Source organism: Staurois parvus, unplaced genomic scaffold (assembly GCF_062004578.1).
Source record: "Staurois parvus isolate SC_StPar_1 unplaced genomic scaffold, SC_StPar_1.0 ptg000662l, whole genome shotgun sequence".
In the NCBI taxonomy this organism is placed as follows: Eukaryota; Metazoa; Chordata; class Amphibia; order Anura; family Ranidae; genus Staurois; species Staurois parvus.
The window spans coordinates 110,079-128,763 of record NW_028318458.1 but is presented as its reverse complement, the minus strand read 5'-3'; the positions used below and the strand labels follow the sequence as shown (position 1 = coordinate 128,763).

Below are 18,685 nucleotides of genomic sequence, written 5' to 3'. Positions count from 1 at the left end.
TTATTTATATGTGCGTCTTATAGGCCCACCTCTTTCCTTAACTACGATCTGAAAATCCTTGCTAAGGTTCTGGCGGCTAGGCTAATGAAGGTCCTTCCATCTCTGATTAAAATAGACTAAACAGACTTTATGCCCGACAAATCTACTGATATAAATCTGCGTAGGGTATTTACTCATTTGCAACTCCCCAGAGAGGGTCTCACTACCAGAGTCTTGGTTGCACTGGATATAGAAAAAGCTTTTGATTAAGTTGGCTGGCATTATATGAACCTGGTCCTGGAAGTGTTCGGATTTGGTCCATCCTTCTGCAGATGGTTCCATGTACTATATAAAGCTCCAATGGCTTGTATTAGGTTGGGGGAAGCTTTGTCCTCTCCTTTCCCTGTTCAGCGTGCCACGAGGCAGGGATGCCCCTTGTCCCCTGCCCTGTTCGCGTTGGCTATGGAACCTTTAGCGGCAACTTTGAGACAGGCCGATAATGTGATTGGTATTATGGTTGGATCAATTACTGAAACATTAGCTCTGTATGCTGATGATCTGTTATTATTTCTTAATGACCCGGATCCATTTCTCTCTGCTGCTCTGAACATCCTGTCTTCATTTGCCGAAATTTCTGGCCTACGCACTAACTGTGAAAAGTCTCAGGTAGACCCAGAAGAGAGGGGGGCGGAAGACTCAGCTCATCCGTTAAAATGGGTCTCTTCGATGCGCTATTTAGGCATCGTTATTTCAACTAGTTACTATTGCTCTCTAAATTTGCTCCCACTGGTCCAGACCATTAGGCAGAGGCTGGTATAATCTTCAATTAAATGTAATTGGTAGGATCAATCTGATCAAAATGAAAGTACTTCCAGTACTTTTATATGTGCTTAGACTCTCTCTGGTATGGATAGCAAAACATTTTTTCAATCAATTACACTCCCTTATTGGTTCCTTCCTTGGCAGTCCCATCCACCTAAATTTAGCAAACTAATTCTCCGTAGGCCATGGACCCAAGGTGGCTGTTTGTCTGGATTTCTACATGTATTTTTTTAGCTGCTTTATTCACTCATGCCCATAATTGGCTAATTTCTGATGACACAAACTCCTCATTTGTTCTTGAGGCAGCTTATGCTGGCTCTTATGAGGTTATTAGTTAGCTGGTGAGAGTGAGCTATTGTTCTGTTGTTATTTTGTATGTTGTATTTCTTGTTTTCTAATCTGAGCTGGGGAATGCCCAGAGGCTCTGTTTTGTAATGTTTCTTGTTGCACAAAATTTCAATAAAGAGAATCTAACACAAAAAATATTAAGGAGGTGTTTTACTAAAGTTGCATGGTGCAAAATCTGGTGCAGCTCTGCATAGAAACCAATCAGCTTCCAGGTTTATTGTCAGAGCTTAATTAAACAAGCTGAAGTTAGAAGCTGATTGGCTACCATGTACAGCTGCACCAGATTCTGAGTGCTCCAGTTCTAGTAAATCCCCTAAATGTACCAGCAGATTTAAATACATGAACAAATTAAGGCCCAACTCCAACTAATACTCTATAATCAATTTTTTGTTAAATATTTTTTTCTTTTGGGATAAAGGTTGTAACTTAATGAACAAAAGCTAGTTATTTTAGGCCCCCCCGTCAGTGTTGCATGGTAAGTCCCATCCCTGTAAACTGATACATCTAGAAGAGAGTTTGTTCTTTTGGAAAACAACAGATTTACTGGCTAAATCACCAGATGAAAATAGAAGAAAGAAAGCCTAAAAGTGAAAACTAATGCAGACATCATATCTAAGTCCGGGTTCACATCGATGTGGTGCAGAATTCGCAACAGTTTCTGTGCAATTTTCGCACTGCATCATGATCACACCCCGTTAATGTGAACTGCTGCGGTGGTGTATGTTAAGTTAATAACACCTCGGAAATTTGTTCACAAAACGTGGTGCTATGTGCAGAATCGGATCGCATGGGTGTGAATACCCATGTGATCCGATTCTAGGACTAAAAAAAAAAGGGTCCTGAACTATTTTTGTGCGGATGTGGTGCAATGTGAGCCATACAAAATGTATGGCTCAAATTGCACCGCACAGAAATCGCATGTGATTTGCACAGGAATGCAGTGCAGTGCCTGTGCGAATCATATGAGATGTGCCGCACCGCATCAGTGTGAACCCGGGCTTAGAATTGGAACGCTGCAATATAATACATTTTTGATTTTGGGTTTAATACTGCTTTAAGATCTTTAAAGTGTATTTCAACTCAACAACAATAACTGAAAGTATTGCAGTTTTCCACTGCTTAGATGCTGGCTGCATTAGTTTTTTTTATACTTTTTTTTATTTTTATTTATTTTAACTTGGTAATCCTGCCATTAATTCACATGCTGGGTGATATCCATACTGAGCAGCACTCTCACCCTAGGAAAGGGAGTGAGGAGTGAGAACAGAGAAAGAGAGTGAATCTTCTCAGCAGTGATGCAGACAGCAATAAAAACCTAACAGGGGTTCTAAACCTTCCCCTCTACCTCGGAAACAAAAGAGAAAAATGTTCTATACATATACTGAAAAAAATATGAAAGCATTCAGTGCTTCGGAGATTGTAGATTGGTTTAAATTGTTACCAAGCAATTAGCTTTTTTGCTTTCAAAGAATGTCATAATTAGATTACTTTCTTGACTGTATAGTAGGGATGAAGCTGAGACTAGAGAAAATGTCTAAAGACCAGACAGGCTCCTTTGTAAGGTGTGATTTTTTTTCCATATAGACAGAGAATAGAAGGCCTATGGAAGCAAAGAGGTATTGTCATGTAAAGGAGCTTTTGTGTTCCATAAAACTGCTGGCATGGAAACTGGCTAAATAGGAATGGATTAAATGTACGCTCAAAGTAGGGAATTTTTGCCAGCTTTTGCCGGATAAATCTGAACCAACCATGCTAGCCTTCATGTAGTTCAATGTGTTGATTGCTGAGACCCCTTTTTTAGATTATTGGTCAATTATTTATAACCTGTTTGCTGGCAGAGCCGTTTCTACATTTCTTGCATGTGTTAAAATGGACATATTAGGCCTTGGGATTAGTAACCTTCAAACAAAATAAAATGGTGGTAGTTGTGATTTTTTTGTGTCTCATGATATTATCGGTTTGTCAAAGCAATATTTTCCGTAAAACATATAGGTAATTTTAGTGTCCACAAACACAATATTACCCAATTTTTTAGTAAAATGTTTGTTGCGTCGCGTAATTAGATACCAAACATGTCAAGGCTTAAAATTGTATGTGTCATAAAACACTGGAAAACTGGGGTACTCAAAATCGTCCACAGGCAACGCTTTGAAAGCCCCTACAGGTCATCAGCAGGGGCGGACTGACCATTTGGAAACTCGGGCACTGCCCGAGGGCCCGGGGTCAGTAGGGGGCCCCATGAGATGCCCTTGGTACCTTTTTCATAGGCTTTTTTGAGTTTGGGCAAGGACACGGGCCCAATGATCCCCTATTGCCCGGGGGCCCCATGAGTTTTCAGTCCGCCCCTGGTCATTAGTTCAGAATTAACCATGAATGATGGCCCTAGAATTGTTGCTTTCATTCCTATGAATGCAACAATATCTAATATGTGTGTCAACGTTTTGTACTGCAATTGTTTTAGTACGTAGGGCCACCTGTTCATATGTGTATGTACGTGGGGTCGGGGATTTAAAAAACATTTTGGTGGAGGTTTTATTGATTTGGTGTACCTTTCTTTTTTTTTTTTCACTTAACTGTATTGCTATTACATAGGAGGCAGTGATCAGACAGCTTTACAGCCACCGGAATCACTTCTACAAGAAAGTCAGCCAGCTAGTTATTTAAGTACACATACAGGAGTTGATTTACTAAAACTGGACTGTGTAAAATCTTGTCTATCTGTGCAAAGAAACCAATCAGCTTCGAGATTTTTTTTGTCAAAGCTTAAAGTGGAGCTCCACCTAAAAGGGGAAGTTCTGCTTCAAGGACTGGTCCCCTGCTCCCCGTTAAGGATTGCCACCTTTGGGGAGTGGGGGGGGGGTGTTTACCCAAAATTGACAGGTACCTGATCCCTCTTCTGCTGAGATCACCTAGACGATTGGATGCGGACGTTGTCCACCCCCCCCCCCCATAGTCTTCTGGGACATGTGACAGGTCCCAGGAGACTAAGGGACCATTCACAAAGTTGCAAGTTGAAGCTTCAAGCTGTCACAGCCGGGTGCCCACACTGGAGATGCCAGCACCAGGAACACAAGGCGGCCGGGGATATTGGCCGCGGGGGGGGGACGACACTGCAGGACTGAGGGACAGGTAAGTGTCCATTTTTTAAAAGTGAGCAGCTATAGTTTTTGTAGCTGCTGACTCTTATTTATTTGTTTTTTTCACTGGAACCCCGCTATAAAGTGTTACTAAACCCACAATAGTAAAATCAGTCTGTATATGCAGTAAAGCATGCTTGTTATACTCACTGTAGAACCTAAGGGGTTAATTCTCCACATTGTGGAGCAGTAAAAAGGCTGTTTGATCCTCCCCTTCTTCCAGTGTCCCCCTTTTATCTCCTAATAAGACGTATAATGTGAAGTCACTCTGCACATGCTCAGTTTGGTGTGTATTGCTAGAGAGGTTTTTTTTCTTTCTTGGAGAGTGCATGTGATCAGCACAGGGTCAATCAGCACTGTCCAGGCAGAGGGTCAGGGTTCCTGCAGTCTCAGAGGGGAGAATGAAAACTCCTCTTACAAACTTTTACCAGTGCTTTGCTGGACACTGATAGAAGTCACAAGACTAGTCTAACTGCTGATGAGAAAAGGTATTTAGCAGTTTATATTTACTAAAATTTTTGCATTTCCATGTTCTGTGTACTGTGGGAGACCGGTTATTGTGAATGCAGGGTCCTGGGTCTAGTAACACTTTAATTAAACAAGCTGAAGTTAGAAGCTCATTGGCTACCATGCACAGCTGCACCAGATTTTGTACTTTCCAGTTTTAGTAAATCAACACCTACATTGCGATGGATTTGCTCAAGGCAAATTTGGAAGTGCAGATACACTCATTTTCTCAAGAGCATAGGCAATGTGGTGATGCTTAACTTTGTAAAGAACACCCAATCAGGTGCAAGTAAAATACAATAAAATAAAAAACAGCATTTTTTCTTGCACTTGATTCAATGATAGAATTAGTGCAACTGCATTTGCAAAGTGCACAGTCTATTTACCTTTAGTAAATCCACCCCACTGCGTCTAAAAGCTGAGCTGACACCAACAAGCCTTATGCTGGCAGTAAAAGGTTAAAAATAAACCTAAAAACAGCATTTTTTTACAGTGGTTATTCTTAACACTGAATACAAGTTTCCAGATAGGGTCCAACTTTAAGCACTTGCCGCCCTGCTACGGTATATATACGTGTGCAGGGCGGCACTGGGGCGCAAAACCACGTTTAAAAATGGGCTCCGCGCTCCTGACGTTTTCGCCGGCAGGGGGCGCGCGCGCTCCCACCGACTCACGGGTGACACCATTCGATCCCGGAGGGATCAATCATTCGATTTCAGCCAGTGATGTCTGGCTGAAATCAGATGATCGGTCCCTGTCCTATCCTGTCCTGTGTTGACATTTACACAGGACAGGATATGATGTCATTCTTCTCTGCCTGGACACATTCCGTTCCAGACAGAGAAGAAGACATCCAAACAGTGAGTAAAACAGCACATACCCACAGTTAGAACACACCTAGGACACATTTAACCCCCTGATCGCCCCCCCCCAGTTAACCCCTTCACTGCCCTGTCAACAGTGTCACTGATCAGTGAATCGATTTTTACTGATCACTGTACCAGTGTCGCTGGCGACTTCTGATAGTGTTAGCGCCCCTCCCAGATAGCTCCACATTGCCCGCCAGTACACCAATAATCCCGTTTAACCCCTTGATCGCCCCCCCCCAGTTAACCCCTTCACTGCCCTGTCACCAGTGTCACTGATCAGTGAACCGATTTTTACTGATCACTGTATCAGTGTCGCTGGCGACTTCCGATAGTGTTAGCGCCCCTCCCAGATAGTGTCAGATTGCCCGCCAGTACACCAATAATCCCGTTTAACCCCTTGATCGCCCCCCCCCCCCAGTTAATCCCTTCACTGCCCTGTCACCAGTGTCATTGATCAGTGAACAGATTTTCCCCCCTGATGAAGCCACGTGACCAGAGGCGTAGCGCGTAGGGGAGGGGCTCTGACGTCACCGCGTTCGATCGGCTTTGCTGTGATACGGCGAGTACTGAGAGAGAGTGTGATACACACTGATGGCTATTTTTCCTGATGGGCTGGTTTTTATCTGTTACAATGTGAGTGTGGCAAACTTAGTTTTGCAATAAAGTGTTTTAAAAGGATAAAGCACTATTCTTTATTTCCCTTTATTACCATACATGTGGAGATTGCTGGAGTAATCTTTAGGAGGTTCATTCCCCAGGAGGGGTGGAAGAGGCATATTATATCCATTTATCCGCATGTCCATAGAAGAGGATTAAGTGTCCAGGTGGTTAATCAGGAACACTGAAGTGTGGAGAGATCCAAAGAAGGTGGTGGTCATCCAAGGGATCCTTCATCCTCATGTGGGATAAACTGCGTTTATTAGCCTGATAGGCTATGAATTGAGGTGAGCGCATAATAGAGCAGCAGTGTTGCTATGAGGAACTTGGAAACCTGGAATTAATCCATTTGATTGAAGCTGATTTATGGGAAAGAGGACTTTTATTTATTACACTGGGATGTTTTTTGATGCATGGGTGATTTTTTTATAAGGATTTTTTGTGTATTATATTGGGATGTTTTTGCTGCATGGGTGGATTTTTAGTGGAATACAATTAAGAGGGTTATTGCATGTTTCTGAAAATTGATATACAGTGGGGCAAAAATGTATTTAGTCAGCCACCAATTGTGCAAGTTCTCCCACTTAAAAAGATGAGAGAGGCCTGTAATTGGCATCATAGGTAGACCTCAACTATGAGAGACAAAATGAGAAAACAAATCCAGACAATCACATTGGCTGATTTGGAAAGAATTTATTTGCAAATTATGGTGGAAAATAAGTATTTGGTCACCTACAAACAAGCAAGATTTCTGACTCTCACAGACCTGTACCTTCTTCTTTAAGAAGCTCCTCTATCCTGCACTCATTACCTGTATCAATGGCACCTGTTTGAACTTGTTATCAGTATAAAAGACACCTGTCCACAACCTCAAACAATCACACTCCAAACTCCACTATGGTGAAGACCAAAGAGCTGTCGAAGGACACCAGAAACAAAACTGTAGACCTGCACCAGGCTGGGAAGACTGAATCTGCAATAGGCAAGCAGCTTGGTGAGAACAAATCAACTGTGGGAGCAATAATTAGAAAATGGAAGACATACAAGGCCACTGATAATCTCCCTCGATCTGGGGCTCCACGCAAGATCTCACCCTGTGGGGTCAAAATGATCACAAGAACGGTGTGCAAAAATCTCAGGATGACACGGGGGAACCTAGTGAATGACCTGCAGAGAGCTGGGACCAACGTAACAAAGGCTACCATCAGTAACACACAACGCTGCCAGGGACTCAGATCCTGCAGTTCCAGATGTGTCCCCCTGCTTAAGCCAGTACATGTCCGGGCCCGTCTGAAGTTTACTAGAGAGCATTTGGATGATCCAGAAGAGGATTGGGAGAATGTCATATGGTCAGATGAAACCAAAATAGAAACACAATTTTGGTAGAAACACAACTCGTCGTGTTTGGAGGAGAGAGAATGCTGAGTTGCATCCAAAGAACACCATACCTACTGTGAAGCATGGGGGTGGCAACATCATGCTTTGGGGCTGTTTCTCCGCAAAGGGACCAGGACGACTGATCCATGTACAGGACAGAATGAATGGGGCCATGTATCGTGAGATTTTGAGGGCAAACCTCTTTCCATCAGCAAGGGCATTGAAGATGAAACGTGGCTGGGTCTTCCAACATGACAATGATCCCAAACATACCGCCCGGGCAACGAAGGAGTGGCTTCGTAAGAACCATTTCAAGGTCCTGGAGTGGCCTAGCCAGTCTCCAGATCTCAACCCCATAGAAAACCTTTGGAGGGAGTTGAAAGTCCGTGTTGCCCAGCGACAGCCCCAAAACATCACTGCTCTAGAGGAGATCTGCATGGAGGAATGGGCCAACATACCAGCAACAGTGTGTGCCAACCTTGTGAGGACTTACAGGAAATGTTTGATCTCTGTCATTGCCAACAAAGGATATATAACAAAGTATTGACATGAACTTTTGATATTGACCAAATACTTATTTTCCACCATAATTTGCAAATAAATTCTTTCCAAATCAGCCAATGTGATTGTCTGGATTTTTTTTCTCATTTTGTCTCTCATAGTTGAGGTCTACCTATGATGCCAATTACAGGCCTCTCTCATCTTTTTAAGTGGGAGAACTTGCACAATTGGTGGCTGACTAAATACTTTTTTGCCCCACTGTATATGCACATGCTGTTTTTGTTTTTAGGGAGCGCAGCACAATAATTTATTTATTTACTATTATATACACTATTATATAAGTTGGGTGTGAAGTGTTTGCGAACCACATATTGTTTTTATTTTTGGTTTATTTTAAGTTTTTATTCATTTTTTTAAAAAATAGTATTTTGTTACACATTTTGAAGGTGAAAGTCACTATATTGGCTCACGAGTCCTTTTAAAAAAAAGATTTTTACTGATCACTGTATCAGTGTCGCTGGTGACTTCCAATAGTGTTAGCACCCCTCCCAGATAGCGCCAGTTTGCCCGCCAGTACACCAGTAATCCCATTTACCCCTTGATCGCCCCCCCCCCCCCCAGTTAACCCCTTCACTGCCCTGTCACCAGTGTCATTGATTACAGTGAAGAGATTTTTACTGATCACTGTATTAGTGTCACTGGTGACTACCGATAGTGTTAGCGCCCCTCCCATATAGCGCCAGTTTGCCTGCTAATGCACAGGATTTTTTTTACCAAAAACATGTAGAAGAATACATTTTGGCTTAAATTTATGACTAACTTTGAGTTTACAATATATTTTTTATAGCTGAAAGTAGAAAATATTGGTTTTTTTCAAAATTTTCGTGTTTTTTTTGTTTATAGCGCAAAAAATAAAAAGCGACCAGATGATAAAATACCATCAAAAGAAAGCTCTATTTGTGTGAAAAAAAGGACGTAAATTTTGTTTGGGTACAGCATTGCATGACCGTGCAATTATCATTTGAATTAGTGCAGCGCCAAACAGCAAAAAAGGCCTGGTCATTAAGGGGGGTAAATCCTCAGGAGGGCAAGTGGTTAAAACTTCAAGGTCCAGCTAATGGGTGTACGGTACCAACCCCCTTTTCAGGAAAAGATTGTTAAAGCTCCAGGAAAAAACTGTTAAAAATACGTATATGGGGGTTGTATATATGGGAGCTATTTAAAATTTTAACATATTTGTAATCTAGAAGGTCCAGTGATTCCCATAGTCCTGCTAGTCAGCAAAGCAAGGTTGCTGACCTCACCTTTTCATTACTGTAGTTGAGCAATGCAATTTGAACACTTGTTTGGTCCCAGCCAATAACTGGACAGTGAATGAGCAATAGAAGAATATTAATCTCATCTCTACTCTCAGCATGAGATCAGTACATGTGTATGCAGAAAAGTCTAATTGGCTCAGAGTAAAGCTGGCCATACATGGATCAAAGTTTAGTTTAGCAGGCACCGTCTGAATTTCAATCAATGTGTAGCACCCTTGTACTTAGGTTGCTAACAGGTTTAGGTAAGTTTATATTTTGGCTACTCTCTAGCCAGTGGAGCGGGATTTGATTGTTTTTGGATGCTCTGGTTTCCGCTGGGTGCAGGATCAACTACTTCCCCCTGCATTCCAGTTAGTTCAAGAATATGGGGGGTTGGGAGAGGCGGACCTTGGGCTGTATATTTATGCAGCCTCATCCAATCCCTGGTCGAGAGGGTGACCAGCAGCGTATAAATAGCCTAGGGCCTGGAACAACAGGTTCCTTGCCCTAGTGGAGAGAGACCCAACCAGGAAGGGCTGTCTGCCCTTCTGGACTACCTAGCTGAAGACTGCAGGAGGTTCATTTAGGTCACAGCTCAGGGAGAGCTGGGGAAACTATTGCTGAAGTTGTAGAAAACAGTCTGGAGAAAGTCTGCTAGGGATCTGTACTGGAGGCTCACAGTACAGAGTCTGGCTGGTACTGGAAGGAGGTATCCATGTACTCAGAGACACAGTGAGTAGAGGCCCAAGAGAGAGACTGTTGCTGTTTGACCTCTTTTTGAGAAACCTCCATATTTTTGCTGGCTAAGGCCTGAAGATGTATGTCCACATCCTCTTACACTAGAGGCCTACTTTGAAGAGGTTAAGTACTACTAGTTTGTAAGCACTAAGGAGCCAGGCCCTCTGATTTCTCCCGTATTAAATTGTATTGTAACTGTACAGTCTCTCCTCATGTTGTAAAGCGCTGCACAAGCCATATAATAATAATACTACTAGAGAGTGTCCTCAGTTAAAGTTTGCACTAGTTCTGGAGTTTCCCAAGGCTCACTTTATATCCTATCCAAGTTCTCCAAATAAATAAAGTGCGTTAAAGGTCTAGCAGCAAGCCATGGATGGAAAAGTGATGTTGGCAGAAGAGGATATGTCCTTACCGTGTGGTCACAAGACTTAGCCAATGAATCAGCTGGACTGCCGGATGTGATGTCACGGTCCTGGCACAAAGCCACTTCGGGAGCCCAGAGTTACTGTAAACAGGTTGGGGATATAGCAGGCTGAGAAACCAAATGACACAAGAAGAGGATTAGAAAGCAGGTTGCTTGCACGACTACAAATTTCAGGGCATGCCCCTTCTTCAGGGTATAAAGCAGTGTGCAGAGGGTTCTTTCAAAATTTCTATAGGATGCCACAACTCCCATAATGTGTAACTCTACGATGGATGGGGGGGGGGGGGTTAAACAGTTTTCCATTTAAGGACTACTGGACACCTTGTCACTTTGAATATGTGAGCTAATAATTTCTTGCCTGGTTTAAGAAAGTCTTTTGGTGGTAGACCAAAATGTTTTAGGAGAGAAAGGGATCCAAGTGTCAAATACTTAGTGGATCAAGACATGAACAGTTTCCCAGTACATTTTAATGAGTGAGCATTGCCAGTATATGTGTTCAGGGGCGTCTCTAGGCAGGTGAATGGGGTGCGCGCCGCACCGGGTGACACCTTTTCCACGGGGTGACACTGGACCCACTCCACCAGGGGCGGACTGACCAAGGGCCCGGGGTCACTGCAGGGCCCCATGAGAGGCTCAGTCCATCCCTGTATGTGCCGCTTCTGAAATAAGCAGGCATTGAGGGGACGGACAGTGAGGCAGGCACTTCGGACACCTCTCCTACTCTGAGTTTGAGCAGAGAAGCGGGTCCACATCCCTGCCACAGGTGCTGAAGTCAGAGATGCTGGAGGGGCGGGCAGAGTATGCAGCAGGTCAGTGTGTAATCCCCAGACCCTGGTGACAGCACTGCAGCTTCATGTAGTAGGTAGGGGGGAGAGGGGGGGGGGGAGAAAGAGGGCAGAGAGAGAGGAGAGAAGGCAGAGAGAGGGGGGTGAGAGAGGGGGGCTTGCTTTAAAACATACCTTTTTGTGGAGCTCGTGGAGAGATCAGTTAACCCCGTATACGTTGCAAGCTGACGATCCCCGCAGGATGGATCGGATCTGCGGATTGGGGAGGATAATGGATCGAACACCGCTCCATTATGCTCAGTCCGCAGATCTGATCCATCCTGCGGGGATCGTCGGAGGGGGTGTCATCAAGTGTTAAATCACTGGGTGACACCAACCCTAGGGACGCCACTGTATGTGTTGCAGAAAGCAGAGGTCTTTTTTTTTACATTTCCAGCACCTGTCTACAGCTGTTACATTTTACGAAGGATTTCCAGGGTGTGGAAAAGTAATTTGTATTGCCTTTCTTTGTATAGAGTACAAATGGAGCCTTTAGAAACTTTTAACCATTTAATCTGCTAAGTCTCCAGTGGTAATTTCCCAGAATCTTCTCCCAATTGTTCAAATAGGGGTGCTTAAATGGGAATTGTAGGGGAAGTGTATTTAATATTTTGGATAAATATTTGAGATCAGTCTTTTGATGGAGGGGTCTGATATTTGCTGATATTGGGCCAATTTAAAGAATGTAAGTGTTTAGAGATTGTCTAGGCATAATGCTAGATATGCATACATGCATAGAATGCATGTTTAGGAACGGTAAACTGATCTTGGAGATCTGTAAATGAGCACAGAATTTTAGTTCTGTCATCCACCAAGTGTCCAAAGTGAAATAAGACCCTATTCATCCAAGGAGGCATTTGTGAGGTCAGACTGGCCAGGAGTGAATAATTATTTAAGAAAGAAGTGATAAGGAATAAGTCTGATGACGGAGTAACATTGTTTCGCTTGTCCCTTTTATAATTTTGAGACTTTCCATTGTACAGAGTAATTTGTAAGATTCTATTACTACATTGCCTTTTCATAGCACGGAGTTAAGGAAAAAAGGATGCTATTCACCGTTTTCTCCACCTCTGTTTAGCAGTTGTAATCATATTTAATTATTTTCTAATGAATACATAAGAGCATTAAATCGTGTTTTCATACATCTGTCGGAGATGTCATCTATAGGATCTAGCCCACACACACTTATGTGAAGAAATGACACCTCTGTGAAGAGTTTACATTGGATACAGTCCAAAAATTATGCAATGGTTTTTAAAGCTACACTTCCTAACATAATTTTGCAGCTGAGTAGTTCACAGAATGTTTTCTCACATCTTTATTGAGATAAAAATTTTACAAGTAGCAATAATTTAATACACAAAATCAATGACTAAATATGTAAAATGTTTGATTATACGGTAAAGCTGATAAATTCATCTTCATTGTAATGCAGTCATTTTTGAGTGCAACCCTCAACAGAACTAACGTGGTTCTTATGGGATGATCCTTTTTATTCCTGCCTTTTGATTTAATTTGATGTGCCTGGTTTAAAATTCTGATTCTGTCTGTTATCATGTTGAGGATGTGTCATCTGGTAAATGCTAATGAATGGAATATAAAATACCATATTGCCATATTGGATCGTTGGAAGCTTACTGAATCCTAAACTTCTGTAATCATCCGTCTTTTCATTAGGCTATTTACAATGGCCGGAGTCAGGGCAAGTTTAATAGCCTAGCAGTTTTACCATCGCACAGCTCTTGTTAACTGTCAAATAAAAAGGCAGTCGTATGTTTTAAATTATATGTATAAGAAGAGGAAATGTGACAGATGCAGAAAGTCTGCTCCTGTTAACATTTACATAAGGCTTTTTCTGCATCCAATACTTTCCTGCTTCTATAAAAATACATTTAAAGTGCAAGTCAACCTTTACAGTGTATGAGGTATGACAATTTAATTCCTGGCATAGGCTGTAAAAAATGCTTGCTTATCTATATGCTAGATTAAATTTGAAGACGACGTTCTTTCTGATCTTCTGTCAAGATTGTGGAAATCTTTCTCACTGCCAAATTCTCCAATAGAATCTGTTGCACTGTTTCCATGTTCATGTTCAAGTGTTCTGCCATCATTTGCACACTCAGCCTTTGACCTGAGCGTATCCCCTGTCCAGTCCTAGGATGACAACTCTTCATCTCTTTAGATAAGAGTATGGTTAGCAGGTATTGTCACCCTAGGGCAGCCACTCCCAACCAGGGTTCCCAGGAACCCTTGGTTTCCTTCAGAATTTGTTAGAGGTTCCTTAAGCTGTGTCTGCTTAACCTCTCATTGATGGTTCAGGATAGTTCCAGGATCAAAACCACTTGGCAAAGCCAACAGCAAGACACCAATGATCGCTTACGGGGTGGAATTCTGACCACCACTGTAAGGGGAACATTTTTCCAACTCATCACCAAGATATAGGGGCATTTTACCCACTCACCCCCAATTAACTGGTTTTAGTAAGGGTTCACCAAGACCTAAGCATTATTCTAGGGCTTCCTCTGGAGTAAAAAGATTGAGAAAAGTTGCCCTTGGGTTAGAAGTGTGTTACTGGCAGGATCACCAGATAAAAATAAGGGAAATAAGCCGAAAAATAGAAAGGCAGCCACTATAACACAGAGCGAGTAAGCAGAAATATATTATGTTTTTTAGATATGCTTTAATAATATGGCTAGCAGAGGCAAAGTTGCAAGCCAGGGGCCCCAAAACATTTCATAACACAATCCATTTCAGTCCATCATTTCAACAAAGGTGTATGAGCTGGCAGCTTCCTCAGACAATGAGTAATTCACACGTGGTATCATGAAAGTCTAGTTATGAGATTCAGTTTTAGGCTGATTGGCTGCTTGCACTTCTCACTCAGGTGATTTGGAAAAGACATGGTAAAACCTTGTATGTCTGGCAGCAGCTCAGCGGTGGGGCTCTGCTACCCACACAAGGAAAGTTGGCAGGATTATGTTGATATACAGTACCTATTTCTTGTGCTGTGTGTCATTAAATGGCTGGCTGTAGTATGAGTAGATGACATGTTTACTATGGAATCCAGAACAACATATTTAAAGAGGTTTTGGGAACTTTCAAACTTTTAAGTGCAGTAAAATGAAGAAAAATGTAAAACAAGCCCCTGGAAAGTTGGCTCTTACACAGCAAAGCTTCCCTCAATGGGCTCTTCACAGTAACCCAAACCATAGAAATAAAGACAGGGCAACCAGAACAAAAATGAGTCCAAGATCATTTTAATTGTTTGTAAATATGTCATAAAACCCAACAATGTGTTTTTCAGGACAACACCACTTCCCCTTCATCAGGGCCCAACAGGATAAAATTTGGACCGACCTCAACTAATCTACAGTATATTAGAACCAGTATTAAGCTGTCCTCATGATGTACCAGTTTCTGAGCAGTAATATAGTCCATCAATTAAATATCTTGGACTCTTTCATCTGTTTTTTGGCCTGGTGCATCTTTCTACATTTACATTGGAAATCCAGCAGTATCTGAAGATTTACTGAAACAAGAAGCTTAGTGGGGAGTTAAGCCAGGTCAGCCTGCAGCTTTTAGTGCTTCCTCTAACAATTCAGTTAAAGTCTATTGCACATTTTCAAGAGTGTTTAGCTAGCATTTTAGCTGGCCCCATCACCTTGTCACAGTATATTTTTCTTGGGTCCCATCACAATGGGCTTCATATCGGTAATATGATCTGTCTTTATATTCCAACAACCGCCATTCAGGATCCAAAGTGAATAATGCAATATTATATCTTTCTTCTTTTGACAGAATCTAGCTCATGTGTGGATTGATGACTCTAAGGCCTGAATACATCAGAATCATAGCCCTGGATTAATTTTTATAGTCTTCATCAGTAAAAATACACACATTGGCACAGTGTCAAAGGTGCAGACCTTCAGCGGAACTTGTTTGGCTGTATTGCGCTGTGCCAAGATGCGTGTTTTGACTGTGCAGCAATAAAGGATTCATTGGGGCCATTCTGGTCAGAGTTTATGGCCTTTATTCAGAGACTGTCTCCATTCCAAATGCTTATAACCCTACAGCCGGTCTCTTGGGCAGAGTTACTGATTCATTAGAACTATACATGCCAAAAAATTCCTTCACAGCATAAACTAGCTTTTTTAACTTTGAAACAAAAGATACAGTTAAATTAAACTTAAACTCAGTTGACAAAAATCCTTTTTTGTATACATTGTAAGGATTTTAATGAACATTATTGTTTTTCTTTTCTGAGAAAACATTTTAATCTACCATGTCAATTTTTCAAACAGAGTGCAAACAGCAGGATCTTTCCTTCCTGCAAATGGAGAGCCAACTGCATTTCTTTATGCACTGGAAAAGAAGCCCACAAAGTATCATACCACAAATTAAAAATCTGTTTCATGAGGTGCTACAACCAAAATAGGGGTGGTCTCAAAAATTGTGTCAGGATTTAGCACCTCAGGTTGCATTTACCTTTTACATGTGACAGGCCAAAGGATATGGATTAAAGGTGATGTAGGGCCAAAGCTCTTTTGGCCCTACTTCTGGGGATCATAGCAGTGCACTTCATTCTGTGGTGGAAGTATCTTGGGGTGCGGTGGAAACAGTGGGTGGTAGCTGGGGGGATCCAGGTCAACTTTTGCATCAGGACCCACAAGCTTCAAGTTACGTCTCTGGTTGGTGTTATATAAATCCTGTATATAATACTCTCACAGTGCTGGAAGAGATGTGTTTTCATCACATTAGCACATAGAGGACATGGCTATGCATGTAATGTGTGACCCAAAAGCAGAAGATGCCTGTCCCTCTGGTGAATAGGGACAGGGTAGCTGTACCAATACATGGCCATAGGGGCACCAAACAAGCATGACACTACAAACTGCAGGCACAACATGTAAGAACATCATTACAAATGAGGCAAACAAATGACACAGAGAATATAAGTACATCAATGGTTTTGGTCATACTTCTATTCTGGATCACTGGTGTACACTTACGTTTGTCCCCCAGAATCAGTTGACAGCGGGCTAAAGTCAGCTGATGGCTGATGTCACAGAGTCATTCCAGGATCAGGAAAGATCCTGACAATACTGAGAGCCTGAGCGAGCCGCTCCGCTCCCTCTCCAGCCCAGAGCTCAAGTGAGCGCAGGAGGGGCAGAACAGAGAGCTGGGGACTGAATGTCACCGCTTTCTGCTCAGAACTGAATGATCAGCACTCAAGTGATCGCTCAATTCTCGGGCTTAGAGCCAGCAGGGGACAACTTTATCACACCGATGCTGAAGCCATAGAGGTGACTATGGATGTTTTTTGGGGTTTTTTGATCCGCACACTTCTCCTTTACAATCTAACAACAAAAACATTTGAAAGTATTCAATGCCTTTAAAAAGAAAATTCGCCAAGAGTCGGACTTTAATTTAACAAGGAATTTTAAATTACAAATAGGTGAGCATCGCTTGTTTGCATAAAAAGAGTCATGGATCATCAAACACTTTGGGGGTTACATACTAAACAGGAGTGTGCAAAATCTGGTGCAATTCTGCATAGAAACCAATCAGCTTCCAGGTTTTATTGCCAAAGCTAAATCGAACAAGCTGAAGTTATGAGCTTATTGGCTACCATGCACAGCTGCACCAGATTCTGAATGCTCCAGTTTTAGTAAATCTCCCCCTGTATCTTCTTCACAGCTGCTGTTTGCAACAAGGAGAACAGCTGACCAAATTGTTGACACAATTGGACCACAAGTGGCATCTTATGGCCCTTTTAACTGTTAGGAGGTTTGAGATGCTGCATTTGTTAAAGTATTGTGATGCAGAGTTTCTAGATCCAGAACATGAACCTTCAGGAAGCTAGAGCTGTATATTATCGAAGCAGCTGTGGCACCCCAGGCATAGATACATATTTGAACAGCTGAAATCTTCAAGATCCAAATACCTACTGGCACAAATTTTAGGCCTGGACTACAGTTATTTACAATGCAATCTCCAACTGGAATTGGATACTACATGCCGAATATATTGGCGTGTATGATCCTTAAATAAACAGTGTGTTTGCAGGGAGGCCAAGAATCGAAAGTCTTGTGTGAGCAAATTGCTGAAATATAAACAGGAAATTTAACACAGAAACTAATGAGACATTTTCTTTAACTATCTTGTAAATTTCCTTCAACTATGTTAATCACTTGAGTCTCAGAGCCTTTCCCTCCCTAAATCCCGAGTTCCAGAGCATTTTGTTCATTTCAACAATCGGTCTCGGTTCTGCAAATTACATATTTTAGATTTTGCAGTCCACCCTAATGTAGTACACCACATTTTTGGGAAGGAGCAATTGGGTTTTAATTTAGTAGCAAATACTTATATTTTTATTTCCTTGGTATTTATTGAGAATAAATAGAAAAAATTTGGGCAACTATATATTCTTCTTTATTTTTTTTGCAATGTTGATGTATTTGGTGCACTTCCTTAGATTTATGGCAGAATATAATTAAGAAATACTGCTGATTAAAATAATATCAAATGACGTTAAGTTTATATACGTGAGCATTTGATGCTTGTGTAGTCAACACCAGGGGCGGACTGACAACTCATGGGGCCCCCGCGCAATAGGGGATCATGGGGCCCCTGTGTCCTTGCACAAACTCAAAAAAGCCTATGAAAAAGGTACCAGGGGCATCTCATGGGGCCCCCTACTGACCCCGGGCTCTCGGGCAGTGCCTGAGCTTCCAAATGGTCAACACAAATGTTATCCAGAAAATTTTACATCAAGGCTTTTTTTTTGTTCATGTGGAGTTTGGATCTAGTCAGTGGAGAGCAGATCCAGACCTCAATGCAGCATTAATGTCATGATCTATTGCTGTAGGAAAAGGATGTACAGACCTGCAACAGCTCTACCTGAGCCTCATCACTGACAGGAAGTGCTGTCACATCACTCATGAAGCCACTACCTTCCCCATGTAAACATGTGGAAGCTTTTGCTTTTAGAACATGCTTCTATGTAGCAATATGTAGAAGCATCAGAAGCCCAAGAGCTGATAGTTTCAGCTCCTGTGGACCCTTGGCAGTGGGGTGCCGCCAAGTCTGCGTGCCATTTTAAAACAGTGCTGGGGCAAAAAGTCACTGTCCTACACCATTTTAAAATGGTGCCCAGGCCTCAAGTGGTTAATAAACAATCTTCTTAAATTCACAGTGCCATAAA

The 18,685-nt window shown here is 42.1% G+C and overlaps 1 long non-coding RNA gene across 1 annotated transcript in view; it reads right to left on the bottom strand.

The window, feature by feature from the left end:
* Positions 1-11,739, bottom strand: part of LOC149447931 (uncharacterized) — a 59,810-nt gene extending 48,071 nt beyond the window's left edge. The window contains exons 1-2 of the long non-coding RNA XR_016305803.1: positions 11,617-11,739; positions 10,646-10,765 (exon numbers count right to left, since the gene is read on the bottom strand). This is a non-coding gene — a long non-coding RNA (uncharacterized LOC149447931). The remainder of the gene's footprint in view (positions 1-10,645; positions 10,766-11,616) is intronic.
* Between the last annotated feature and the right edge of the window lie 6,946 nt (positions 11,740-18,685).